The sequence below is a fragment of the Schistocerca americana genome, chromosome X, assembly GCF_021461395.2.
Source record: "Schistocerca americana isolate TAMUIC-IGC-003095 chromosome X, iqSchAmer2.1, whole genome shotgun sequence".
Taxonomy (NCBI): domain Eukaryota; kingdom Metazoa; phylum Arthropoda; class Insecta; order Orthoptera; family Acrididae; genus Schistocerca; species Schistocerca americana.
Window position 1 is genome coordinate 734,787,143 of NC_060130.1, and position 14,246 is coordinate 734,801,388.

Here is a 14,246-nt window from a genome sequence, read left to right on the forward strand (position 1 = left end):
CATTTCGAAAGCTTCTATTCTCTTCTTGTCCAAACTATTTATCGTCCACGTTTCACTCCCATACATGGCTACACTCGATACAAGTACTTTCAGAAACGACTTCCTGACACTTAAATCTATACTCGATGTTAACAAATTTCTCTTCTTCAGAAACGCTTTCCTTGCCATTGCCAGTCTACATTTTATATCCTCTCTACTTCGACCATCATCAGTTATTTTGCTCCCCAAATAGCAAAACTTCTTTACTACTGCAAGTGTCTCATTTCCTAATCTAATTCCCTCAGCATCACCCGACTTAATTCGACTACATTCCATTATCCTCGTTTTGCTTTTGTTGATGTTCATCTTATATCCTCCTTTCAAGACACTGTCCATTCCGGTCAACTGCTCTTCCAAGTCCTTTGCTGGCTCTGATAGAATTACAATGTCATCGGCGAACCTCAAAGTTTATATTTCTTCTCCCAGGATTTTAATACCTACTCCAAATTTTTCTTTTGTTTCCTTTACTGCTTGCTCAATATACAGATTGAATAACATCGGAGAGAGGCTACAACCCCGTCTCACTCCCTTCCCAACAATTGCTTCCCTTTCATGTCCCTCGACTCTTATAACTGCCATCTGGTTTCTGTACAAATTGTAAATAGCGTTTCGCTCCCTGTATTTTACCCCAGCCACCTTTAGAATTTGAAAGAGAGTATTCCAGTCAGCATTGTCAAAAGCTTTCTCTAAGTCTACAAATGCTAGAAACGTAGGTTTGCCTTTCCTTAATCTTTCTTCTAAGATAAGTCGTAAGGTCAGTATTGCCTCACGTGTTCCAACATTTCTACGGAATCCAAACTAATCTTCCCCGAGGTCGGCTACTACCACTTTTTCCATTCCTCTGTAAAGAATTCATCATGTATAGTACCACAAATGAAATGAAAAGGAGGTGGTGTTACAATATGCGGATGTGTTTCGTGGCTAGGATGTGGTCAGCTCGTTGCGATCAGGAAACGCTAAATGCAGAAGGATATGAATAAACTTTACAGTTTTGTGTACTGAGTACTGTACGGGAATAGTTTGGAGACAATGATTGTATCAGTATGACAACGCACTCTGTTTGCGGATAACAACTTTCCTGAGATAGGGTATCCTGCAAAGAGTCCCGACTTGAACCCAATGGCACACCTCTGGGAGGGGGGAGTTAGAACGTCGACGTACCTCCAAATCACAGGGTTCGACATCACTTCACTACCTTCTCTGGTTTCGGCCACTGAGGAAGAATGAACCGCCATTCCTCCACAGACATTCAGACACCTCATTGAAAGTGTCCTCATCATGGTACAAGCCATCATTAAGGCGAAGGGTGGGTACACCCCATATTAGTGTCCACTAATACGTGTCCGGATATTTTTGATCAGATTGATTTATAACAATCTTTTTTTTGCTAGTATGATCGTTGTTTGATTGCGGAAATATTGGTTACGTATCCTAACAGAGAGTAGCCATTGTCATTCATTAGATGTATGAATTACATCGCTACTTGGAATGCGTTCTCATGAAATTATGATAAGTATGCAATAAACAAGGCCACAATCAAGTTTCTATACGACAGATAGGAAATGTGGCCAGCTCTTGACCGAAAGTGCCAACACTGAAGAAGTTGATTGACGTACACGAAGTTTGTTAGACTCCTATGACTGTGCACATTGGCAATGTTCACACGACGTTGAGCAAGTTTTGAAGATAAATGTGTGCAGAATTTGTGCGGTTCGTAAGATTTTACTTGAATTCAATAGAAAGCGTTTACCTTTCCGCGTGTTCGTTAGTTTTACCGGCGAATATGCCGCTTGAAAAGTCTCTCGGGCATGCAGCCGGACCAATTTGTCGGTAAACAACGACACCCTTCAGCATGAGACGCGTCGTGATGATGGTACATTACGCGATCGAAAATTTGTTCAACAGCGACTTATCAACACAGATCTAAGCCCGAGAAGACTTGGAAAACTGTATATATCTGTCAGTGATACTTGTAACCTGTAATATCAGATGGGGAAGTACTCGGTCATTGGTTTTGGTTTGACGAAGCATGGTTCCAACTTGACGGATATGTGAATGCACAGAATTGATGCCATTTGAATACGGAAGATCAGCATCAGGTGCATGAGCCCCCTGCAGGATGCAGAGGGGATGCTGCTTACAAAACTCATCTTCATACTATTTCCGAATTTGCAGAGAGAAATCGAACGATGCGTTACTACTATTTCTCAACAAACGCAAAAAAATGTGATTATGAACACGCAAAGTCGTGTTCACTAATGTGAATTGCATAGTGGAGGCCACTTGGTACAGCTTTTGCTACTTAGTCATTCTCCAATAAGGTTATGTTACTTTTTATACACTATGTATTTTACGACTTAGGAGCCATAGGTTGCTCTTCATAAGCATGCCACCTCACTTCCGGCTCTTGGGGCGTATAGACGTGCTATTCAGTGAGCTCCACATGTGAGGAGTATTTCCTTACAGCGAGCGTGTGTAGCATTTAGTTTAGTCAGGGATACTGAACGATTTGCGGAGTGGCCGTGCGGTTCTAGGCGCTACAGTCTGGAACCGCGAGACCGCTACGGTCGCAGGTTCGAATCCTGCCTCGGGCATGGATGTGTGCGGTGTCCTTAGGTTAGTTAGGTTTAAGTAGTTCTAAGTTCTAGGGGACTGATGACCTCAGAAATTGAGTCCGATAGTGCTCAGAGCCATTTGAACCATTTTTTTGAACGGTTTGTTACACATGTCGGCATGGCAGATCCGCCAGACACGGGTCAGGCTATACGGTCAGCGATAGAAGTTTGTTACCAGGTTACCGTATAACATGTTACACAACAGTCAGCGGTAGTAATGCAACAGAAACTACAAAAAAATGGCTCTGAGCACTATGGGACTCAACTGCTGAGGTCATTAGTCCCCTAGAACTTAGAACTAGTTAAACCTAACTAACCTAAGGACATCACAAACATCCATGCCCGAGGCAGGATTCGAACCTGCGACCGTAGCGGTCTTGCGGTTCCAGACTGCAGCGCCTTTAACCGCACGGCCACTTCGGCCGGCACAGAAACTACAGTTTCCACAGCAGTTTGTACACTGAAGCGCCAAAGAAACTGGTATACGTGTGCGTATTCAAATACAGAGATACCGAGCGAGGTGGCGCAGTGGTTAGCACACTGGACTCGCATTCGGGAGGACGACGGTTCAATCCCGTCTCCGGCCATCCTGATTTAGGTTTTCCGTGATTTCCCTAAATCGTTTCAGGCGAATGCCGGGATGGTTCCTTTGAAAGGGCACGGCCGATTTCCTTCCACATCCTTCCGTAACCCGAGCTTGCGCTCCGTCTCTAATGACCTCGTTGTCGACGGGACGTTAAACACTAATAAAAAAAAAAAAACAGAGATATGTAAATAGAAAATACGGCGCTGCGGTCGGCAACGCCTATATAAGGCAACTATTGTCTGGCGCAGTTGTTAGATCGGTTACTGTTGCTACAATGGCAGATTATCAAAATTTAAGTGAGTTTGAACGTGGTGTTACAGTCAGCGCACGAGCGATGGGACTCAGCATCTCCGAGGTAGCGACGAAATGGGGATTTTCCCGTACGACCATTTCACGAGTGCACCATGAATATCAGGAATCCGGTAACACATCAAATCTCCGACATTGCTGTGGCCGGCAAAAGATCCTGCAAGAACGGGACCAATGACGATTGAAGAGAATCGTTCAACGTGACAGAAGTGCAACTCCTCCACAAATTGCTGCAGATTTCAATGATTGGCCATCAACAAGTGTCAGTGAGCGAACCATTCAACGAAAAATCATCGATATGGGCTATCGGAGCCGAAGGCCCACTCGTGCACCCTTGAGGGCTGCACACAAAGCTTTACGCCTCTCCTAGGCTCGTCAACACCAATATTGGACTGTTGATGACTGGAAACATGTTCGATGATCGGATGAGTCTCGTTTAAGATTGTATCGAGCAGATGGACGTGTACGGGTATGGAGACAACCTCATGAATCCTTGAACACTGCATGTCAGCAGGGGACTGTTCAAGCTGGTGGAGGCTCTGTAATGGTGTGGGGCTGATACGTTTAGATACGACTCTGACAGGTGACACGTACGTAAACTTCCTCACAGCATCTCCGAGGACTTGCTCAATTCCAGCAGGACAATCCGACACTCCACACGTCCATAATTTCTATAGAGTGGCTCCAGGAACACTCTTCTGAGTTTAAGCACTGCCTCTGGCCACCTAACTCCCAAGACATGAACGTTATTGAGCACATGTGGGATGCCTTACAACGTGTCGTTCAGAAGAGATCTCCACCCCCTCTTACTCTTACGGATTTATGGAGGGCTCTGCAGGATTCATGGTGTCAGTTCCCTCCAGCACTACTTCAAACATTAATCAAGTCCATGGCACGTCGTGTTGCGGCACTTCTGCGTGCTCGTGGTGGGCTTACACAATATTAGGCAGGTGTACTAGTTTCTTTGGCTATTCAGTGTATAACAACAATAAGAAGAAGATCTGTACCATCAAGGGTAACAAGACAACATTCTGTTAGCAGCATATTACGCAACAACAACAACAGGAGCAACAGCAGCACAAACTACAATACCAGCAACACGAGCAACAGTGGTTACTACTACAAAAGCAACAACAGCACCTGCGGCAACAACATCATGTACAGTTATCACAGCAGCAATTAGAACAACAGGTCAATCCAAAAAACTAACAATACTGAAAGTAGCACAAGGTTACTGTCAAATCTACGAGCTACTACTACAGTGCAACAAAATACTGGACCATGACATAATCATATTTGTGCCGTATAGAACACAGAACCTTCTGTAGATGTTAACATGGTATAGAGAAGAGATACACATCCTGCTGAAAGTATTTCTGTTGTGGAATCAGTTCAAAGTATCACTAGTCGGGTGGGGCATCCAAACCTTGTCCACTGCAAAATATGCATGTAAAAATAAGTAAGAACAAGCAGAGTAGAAAGAATCTGAGATCCTGTACCGTGTTTGTTGAAAGGCTGGACAAAAATACTGGGAATATACACCCCGTGACTATTACTATGATGATGTATTGGTACAGCGCCCATGTTAAAAAGGATATTATAAATATTAGTGCTCCAGGCAGGAACACAGTGAAAACTGAACTGAAACCAGGCATATCAGTGATTAATGTATTGTAGTTATCTGTATTTAAGGAAAAAAACCCGAATGTGTGTACCCCCAATTTATGCTTCATAAATACATGAACGTACACAATGTTGACATATCTCTAACAGCTAAAGAAATACATTCGGCACTACAGAGTGAATACCCAGTCATTAGCGTCAAAAAATACGCACTGAAAGTCGATACAAATACAGAAGGAATATGCCTCTAGCGGTCTGTGAGATTTCATTTAGGTCACAAGTACCACCGAATTACGTTACAGTCTTGGGTACGAGGTCTGCAGTGGGACCAATTATTGCTCCAGTTACACAGGGTGTTATATAAGTATTCCATTTTTGAGAGGTGGTAGTATGGACAAAAATATCCAGTAAACAGGGGCCTTAAAATGCATACCTTAAGACTTATGAACACTTGTTCATCTTCGCTACTGTGAAACACATCTCATCTGCAATCTATATGCTATTACGATCGATCTACAGGATGCAGTAAACAGATGAGGAGACATGTCTCTATTATTGTCCGTGGATACGGGATGCTGTAAAAATCCGTTGGTTTTGCTACAGTAAACCGTACCCACAGTTTTGGATAAATGCAGTGCATACATCCATGCTAATATCATAAATGCGAAAGTAACTCCGTTACGCTTTCACGAATATGACGCTGAACCGATTTTTATGACATTTGGTATGGGGATAGCTTGAACGCTGAGGAAGAGCATAGGGTACTTTAGAAAGTGTGTAGTACAATATGTTTATTAACCTGAAGAAAATAACACGAAATATTGAACAATAATTACTATTTGAAAGAAGTATTTACTCTTTGGCCTTAGAACCTTATCATATTTGTGAAAATGCGTTTGGCGTTTGATACGTTTAACGTAATACGATCCAACGTAATGAATACAATGCTTATACAATCCTCTACATATGTAATCCATACTTCCGTAGTAATATGAGTGTCAAGCTCTTCGGATTTTAGCCGCTCATCGTCTCGCGTCTGGTATAGCTTCTGTGAGGCACGTTACTTTGTATCGGCAGGTCGTGGTCGTGTGGTTACGGTTGCTGACTCTCAGTTTCCGAGTCCCGGTGATGTCGGATTTTTTCCGTTCCGTCTGTGTTGTCATCATCAACGCGCAAGTCGTCCCAGTGGCGTCAAATAAGACTTGCACCAAGCACCAGGAGGGAACTGGTAAGACTTTTCTTTTAAATTTGATCTTAGCCGAAATTAGGAAAAATAAATGAGTTGCTACTGCAGTAGCCTCCTCTGGAACAGCTGTTAGGCTACTCAGTGTTGGTCGAACGTCACATTCAGTACTTAACGCTGGAACTGAACTTCGCTCACAAAGACATATCTATCTGTAACGTCAGTAAACATAGCGATCATGGACGGATGTTGCAGCAATGTAAGCAGGTCGTATATAATAACAAGCAGATTACATTAGAAGTTCTGTCGTTTCAAAGTGACAGAATAATGCTCTTTTGTTTACTGCGGCCGGCCGCGGTGGTCTAGCGGTTCTAGGCGCTCAGTCCGCACGACTGCTACGTCGCAGGTTCGAATCCTGCCTCGGGCATGGATGTGTGTGATGTCCTTCGGTTAGTTAGGTTTAAGTAGTTCTAAGTTCTGGGGGACTGATGACCACAGATGTTAAGTCCCAAAGTGCTCAGAGCCATTTGAACCATTTTTTTATTTACTGCGTTCTATAGGTCGTTCCTAGCAGCAAAGAGCTTGTAGTAGAAAAGATGTGTTTCACAGTAGTAAAGATGAACAAGTGCTCAAAGCTCTTAAAGTATGAATTTTAGAGCCCATATTTACTGGACTTTTTTCTTATTTTGCTCCATACTACCACCTTTAGAACATGGAATGCCTTTTTTAACATTTCAGGAATCGTTTACGATGTAATCGTCGTGCTCCGCAATTTGGAAGCGAAACTAGATCAGCAAATGTGGCTGACCACATTCAATAGATGTTTGTACTGAAGAAACAGTGTGTTATTTATACTGCCGCGTTCCGCATCTCACTGCAGACAATTCATATCTAGTGTATAATCACCAACAAGGAATAAAACGCAGTGTGGCCTGTGACATGACCTCCAGAGATACTGAGCAATCTATTCCATCAGACTGTATACACAGAAACCTTAAATAAGTCCCCTCTGTATGACAGTTAGATGGAATTTTCAATCTTACAACCACGGGCCCGGTAACCAGTAAGAGCATCTATACTTCAAGATCGATCGACTGATATAACATAGCAGTACTGTAACAGCAACGGCAGTCGAACCTACCAGCATGCAGTGCGCTGACCAGTACTAGGCGAATGGATTACGCACAGATGAATGAAGAACTATCCACGATGTGTCAGATAAAGTGTTTTTCTCTGTACAGAATAACTGAAAGGAATATTTATTTACACAGATAATCGTTAGAAACTTTACTCTTTCTGTGGAGTTACGAACACAGTTTATTGAAGACCAATAAAATTCTCCAGGGTACGTGACCACACTGTCAATATCTGAAATTCTCCAACATTTCGGTAACTGTTGCAAATGGCAATGTGGTCAAAAACCTGTAGAATTTTACTGACAGTGACAACGACCGTGGAAGCACACGCTTACATAGCTTATTTAATTATTTTCCGTAGAGTTACAGCAACGAGTTATAATTTTTGAAGCAGAACATAATTTTTTCTATCATGTAGCCAATGTATTTAAAGCAAATGTGTACAAATCAGTTTAAATCAAAGGCTATCAGTTTTAATTACGCAGTTAGATACGTTCAAAGTTTTAGAGGAGGAGTCAATATCCTATACGTAACTGGCTGTGTTCAGATCGATGTTCTGGTAGCGGAATGCTCATTTAAGTGAGATGTTCAAACGAGTGCCCATTGTGCTGAATGTATAGCTCAATACGCCTTCTAAACGACATGCGGAAGAGATGAAAAGTTGCTAGTGCCACGGAGCGCCAAGCTTCCTCGATACACAGTTTGCAGTCATCTGTCGTTTTGGGTTCATAAACCCGATTATTTACATATCCTCGCAAAAATAAACCTACTGGCGTTAAATCGGGCGCCCGTCTGGATCAATCCTGAAGACCATGGCGCCCTAACCATCTTTCGGGAAAACTGTTGTTCACTTCTTGTAAAACTTCGTGCACAGAACGACCTGGATGACCATTGTGCTGAATTCACATGCGGCTTCTAAATATAGACTAATATTTCCAAAGAGAACACGTAAACTGTAGACTATAAAAGCTCGATACATGGACCAACACGTATGACGAACGACGTGATATGTCCAGCGAGGATTTTCTATGGATCAGTGTCAGTGGTGTGTATTATGACTGTTTATAGCGCCACAATTTGTGAACATAGATTCATCAGAGAACATAACAGTTTGTAAGGCGTCCAGAGTGAAATTATTCATGGCCCTTTCGCAGAAAGGAACTCTGCTATTGCAATCATTCCCATCCAGCTCCTGTGTCAGTGGAAGGTGGTACGGACGAAAGCTGTGATCGTGTACTATTTGCTAGAAAGCTGTACTGCAGATACCAGTGAGTGCAGCGTCTTCTCGTAAGATGACATGAGGATCGTGGTGTATTGCAGCTAAAACAAACACCTCCACATCCTCAAATCCTTCTCACACTACCTTTTTCTCGAAGCCGATGTTCATTATGTGAGAACGTAATGAGTAATGGAGCTCTTCGAACAGTAACTTGTATCTTGTGGCATAAGCCATGGGTGCTTTATTAACATCGTGTCAGCGCTTGCAGGGCATCAGCGACATGTCAACGTACTTATTTGTATGTTTATTCCAAGCCAATATGCGTGACACACCAAACCTCTTTTGTTTATGCGTTGCGACCTGCCTTATATACGTCATTTTAAGGATACATTCTATAATCTAATCAAACATTACCTCAAACAGGGAATCGAGAAAGGCTGTGGCACCGTGACACCGGCAACTTCGCATCTGTATGTAGTTCGTTTAGAAGGTGCATAGTGTTAAACTTTCAGAAAAATGGCGCTCTTTTGAACATTTCACTTAAATGAACATTCCGCCGCCAGAATATCCATTTGAACACAATCCGTTATGTACAAAATTGATAGAAAACTGTTTTAAACTGACTTGTTCACAGCTGGTTTAAACACATCAGCTACATGATAGACCAAAAAAAAAATTATAATTAGTTGCTGTGAGTCCTTGAAAAATAACTAAATAAGCTATGTTCATAGCTCCGCAGAAAGAGTAACGTTTGTTACTTTTACCCATGGAAATATACACTCCTGGAAATTGAAATAAGAACACCGTGAATTCATTGTCCCAGGAAGGGGAAACTTTATTGACACATTCCTGGGGTCAGATACATCACCTGATCACACTGACAGAACCACAGGCACATAGACACAGGCAACAGAGCATGCACAATGTCGGCACTAGTACAGTGTATATCCACCTTTCGCAGCAATGCAGGCTGCTATTCTCCCATGGAGACGATCGTAGAGATGCTGGATGTAGTCCTGTGGAACGGCTTGCCATGCCATTTCCACCTGGCGTCTCAGTTGGACCAGCGTTCGTGCTGGACGTGCAGACCGCGTGAGACGACGCTTCATCCAGTCCCAAACATGCTCAATGGGGGACAGATCCGGAGATCTTGCTGGCCAGGGTAGTTGACTTACACCTTCTAGAGCACGTTGGGTGGCACGGGATACATGCGGACGTGCATTGTCCTGTTGGAACAGCAAGTTCCCTTGCCAGTCTAGGAATGGTAGAACGATGGGTTCGATGACGGTTTGGATGTACCGTGCACTATTCAATGTCCCCTCGACGATCAGCAGTGGTGTACGGCCAGTGTAGGAGATCGCTCCCCACACCATGATGCCGGGTGTTGGTCCTGTGTGCCTCGGTCGTATGCAGTCTTGATTGTGGCGCTCACCTGCACGCGCCAAACACGCTTACGACCATCATTGGCACCAAGGCAGAAGCGACTCTCGTCGCTGAAGACGACACGTCTCCATTCGTCCCTCCATTCACGCCTGTCGCGACACCACTGGAGGCGGGCTGCACGATGTTGTGGCGTGAGCGGAAGACGGCCTAACGGTGTGCGGGACCGTAGCCCAGCTTCATGGAGATGGTTGCGAATGGTCCTCGCCGATACCCCAGGAGCAACAGTGTCCCTAATTTGCTGGGAAGTGGCGGTGCCGTCCCCTACGGCACTGCGTAGGATCCTACGGTCTTGGCGTGCATCCGTGCGTCGCTGCGGTCCGGTCCCAGGTCGACGGGCACGTGCACCTTCCGCCGACCACTGTCGACAACATCGATGTACTGTGGAGACCTCACGCCCCACGTGTTGAGCAATTCGGCGGTACTTCTACCCGGCCTCCCGCATGCCCACTATACGCCCTCGCTCAAAGTCCGTCAACTGCACATACGGTTCACGTCCACGCTGTCGCGGCATGCTACCAGTGTTAAAGACTGCGATGGAGCTCCGTATGCCACGGCAAACTGGCTGACACTGACGGCGGCGGTGCACAAATGCTGCACAGCTAGCGCCATTCGACGGCCAACACCGCGGTTCCTGGTGTGTCCGCTGTGCCGTGCGTGTGATCATTGCTTGTACAGTCCTCTCGCAGTGTCCGAAGCAAGTATGGTGGGTCTGACACACCGGTGTCAATGTGTTCTTTTTTCCATTTCCAGGAGTGTATTAAACGAACTGTTACATCTGTTCTGTGCATTATTACCATTAGTCCTACACGACAACTGTATACCAGAATACAGATATTCGTACGAGCTAACTTCCTTGAGAAATAAGGTATTTCATTCGTCCTGATTGAGAAAAAGTACAGAAGACAACCTTTTCTGTCACAAAACATGGTTGCCCAAATTACGTCTAAATCTACACGGACGCTCCAAGTCCCCAGAAGGAACGGGACATGTTTTCTACAAACACTACGGGGGGGTATGATATACCTAATGAAGTGTACTGTTGTACCACTGAAATATCATCAAACTGACAAACTTTCTGAAAAATGTTTTTCTATGCATGGACAAAACAAAACTCATCGATCGGGAGGAATTTGCAACATGCTTCTGACTGTATGTCATAAAGAAACACTAAGTCAGCCCATCTTTCTGACAGATGAATTGACCTCTACTTTCACTGTCTTAGACGTCATGTCACGATATTGTCCTGAGCTGGGAGGTAACTTTGTGACAAATAATATTCCACATTCCAAACACCTCATGGCATATAAGAACTTTATTCAATACACGTGGATATTACATGTCGCAGTATATATTTGTATATGGTTATGTTACAAAAAATTGCAAAAAGTGCCAACAATTTGCCCGGTTCTACAGTGATTGTTACCTTAGTCGCCTCTAAAAAATCAACGCCGCAGTGTGCAGTCATGACAGTGAAGGAGAAGCCGATTTACATCGTGAACATTCACATCGCTGTGCTAAATACCGAACGCAGCAAACAAAATTATACCGTGGGGTGAACCAACTGAAAGCCCCATTATCCAAGTACTTTACTGTCCTTTAAGTACGTAGGACCTATCATTTCATTTGAAACTACCTAAAAGGCTCAGACATCAGTATTTTAATTTATTTGGTTTTTGAATGTTTATATCGGTGCATGTAAACATGTATACACCGACAAGCCAAAACATTATGACAACTGTCCAGTGCGACTTTGGATGCCGCCTGGTGGCGTTGCAGGCACGTAACGCGTTAATAATAGTATGTAAGCGGAGCAGACACGGGCGGGGGATCACTCTAGCGAATACGGAAATCCGGGAGATAAGCGACTTTGACAAAGGGCAGGTTATTATTATGCAGAGCCTGCGAATGAGTACCTCGGAAAACGGCGAAGCCGGTCGAATGTTCACGTGCTACTGTCGTGAGCATCTATGGGAAGAGGTAGGAGAACAGTGAAACTACCACTAGGCGCTAAATAATGGGAATGGTTGGACGTTCACGAGTCTACACAGAACGTGGGGTTGGGAGGCTTGTCTGCTCTGTAAAGTAAGATAGATGGTGATCTGTGGCGTCTCTGCCGAAAGAGCACAATGTTGGTGTGCGCACAAGTGTTTTGGAGCACATCGTCAGTTACGATTGCAGTGGACACGGCACCATCGGGATTCGACCGTCGATCAATGGAAACGTGTCGGCTCTTCGGGTGAATCACATCTTTGCTACACTAGGTCGATGGTTGTCTCCAAAAACGCCGTCATCGAGGTGAACCCGTTATTTACGCGAATTACGTGACCTGTGCGTAGACATCTAAAGTCACATCCTTCCAAAAACCTACCAACAAACTGTCGAATCCCTGATGCGCAGAATCAGTGGTGTATTTCGTTCCAAAGACGGACAAACAAGCTATTAAGCAAGTGGTCATAAGATTTTGGCTCATCATTGTGTATATGCGTATGTAATATATAAATTTAAAAAGTGCGTCATATGTCTGCGTAAATCAAAACGTAACTGATGAACTGGTGAATACCGCATAAAAGGAAATAAAAACAAAGAAATAAAGAAATAAGCGACCTATGCCTATCAGAGGAAGCACCTGTGGTTTCTGAAAAATTTTCCTCGTAACAGCTCTCTTCATATCAATGATTTTATCCATTCCTGTCCATGTGTTGATGGAGCTTCGGGTGTTAATCAATTACTTCGCCTTTCACGAACAAGTCTCTATCAATTTAGTCATCCCAGCATGTATAAAGGCCCATCAGAAGAACGAGAACGTACAATAAATATTTATAGTGAAAAAAAAATGCTAATGTACCTTTCCCAGATCCAAAGTGGAATGATCGTCATGGATACGGAAATAGTCAAGAAAGTTTTAAACATATTTCCAATTATGAGGTAATAAAGACTAAATAGAAAAATCATTTTATAACAATTATTTATGAAGATTGCACTCCTGGACTGAATTTGTGCAGAAATCAGACTACACTAATACTCGCATTATTTGATATTGCTAGTAACACACGCCCATCAGCTGGTTCTGTTAAGAAATTCATCGGTAGAGTAGAAGGAGTAAAGACACCAATAAAACCTTTAGGCTCCTATTAAACAGAAATTTATTAACAGTTAAATTTTTATGGCTATTGGCAAGTTACTGAAAATGTGTGTTCCTGAATAATGTGCATCTTTTCGGACCAAAGTAAGTGACTTTCAATCTTACTGAAGATTACTCTTATTTCTAGTACTGATTCCAAGAATTGAGCTATTGGTTTGGAAAAGAGATACATTTTTAATGACCAGTTTCATTAAGAAATAAATATGTTAGAAAGCAGTAGATAATATCCCTAGTTTCCTAAATAGGTCTCTGCATGATTTTCTTGAGTTCACACCACAAATAATTCTTATTACATGTTTTGAGACCCGGAAAACTTTAGCTTCGTTTGATGAATTACCCTAAAAAATAATCCTAGATGACATTTTTGTAGCCACTATGTCTGACAACATTCGCATTACAAATATATGGACCGGGGAATGAGTGAGATAGAGTCTAGACGTTATTTCCAAAATGAGCATTCCGATTTGCAGCGGAGTGTGCCCTGTAAAGAAATTTCTCTTCAGTTGAGAACGTTTGGAGCATTATAGGCAGGGCCCTCCAGTCAGATTGGGATTTTGACGATCTAACGCTCTAATTGAACAGAATTGCCCACAATATCCCTTAGGAGGACATCCAACAACACTATCGATAAGAATGAGAAACGGTACCTTTCACTGTCATATCTGTTGCAAAGTGAAAAATACATTCCGGATGTGGATCTGAGACTGTGACTAGGTAGTTCACGTCCTACGACATCTAGTATTCCATTAAGGTATACAAGAGACTTTGGGCTGGTTCTGAGCACTATAGGAGTTAACATCTGAGGTCATCATTCCCCTAGAACTTAGAATTACTTAAACCTAACTAACCTAAGGACATCACACACATCCATGCCCGAAGCAGGATTCGAACCTGCGACCGTAGCGGCCGCGCGGTTCCAGACTGAAGCGCCTAGAACCACTCTACCTAAGA

At 43.4% G+C, this 14,246-nt stretch overlaps 1 protein-coding gene across 1 annotated transcript in view; it reads right to left on the reverse strand.

Annotated features, from left to right (window-relative positions):
- The window catches only part of LOC124556292, a gene marked incomplete at its 5' end in the record, with an annotated part of 140,800 nt that overhangs the window by 30,472 nt on the left and 96,082 nt on the right, over positions 1 to 14,246 (reverse strand). The gene's annotated exons all lie outside the window — the stretch shown is intronic.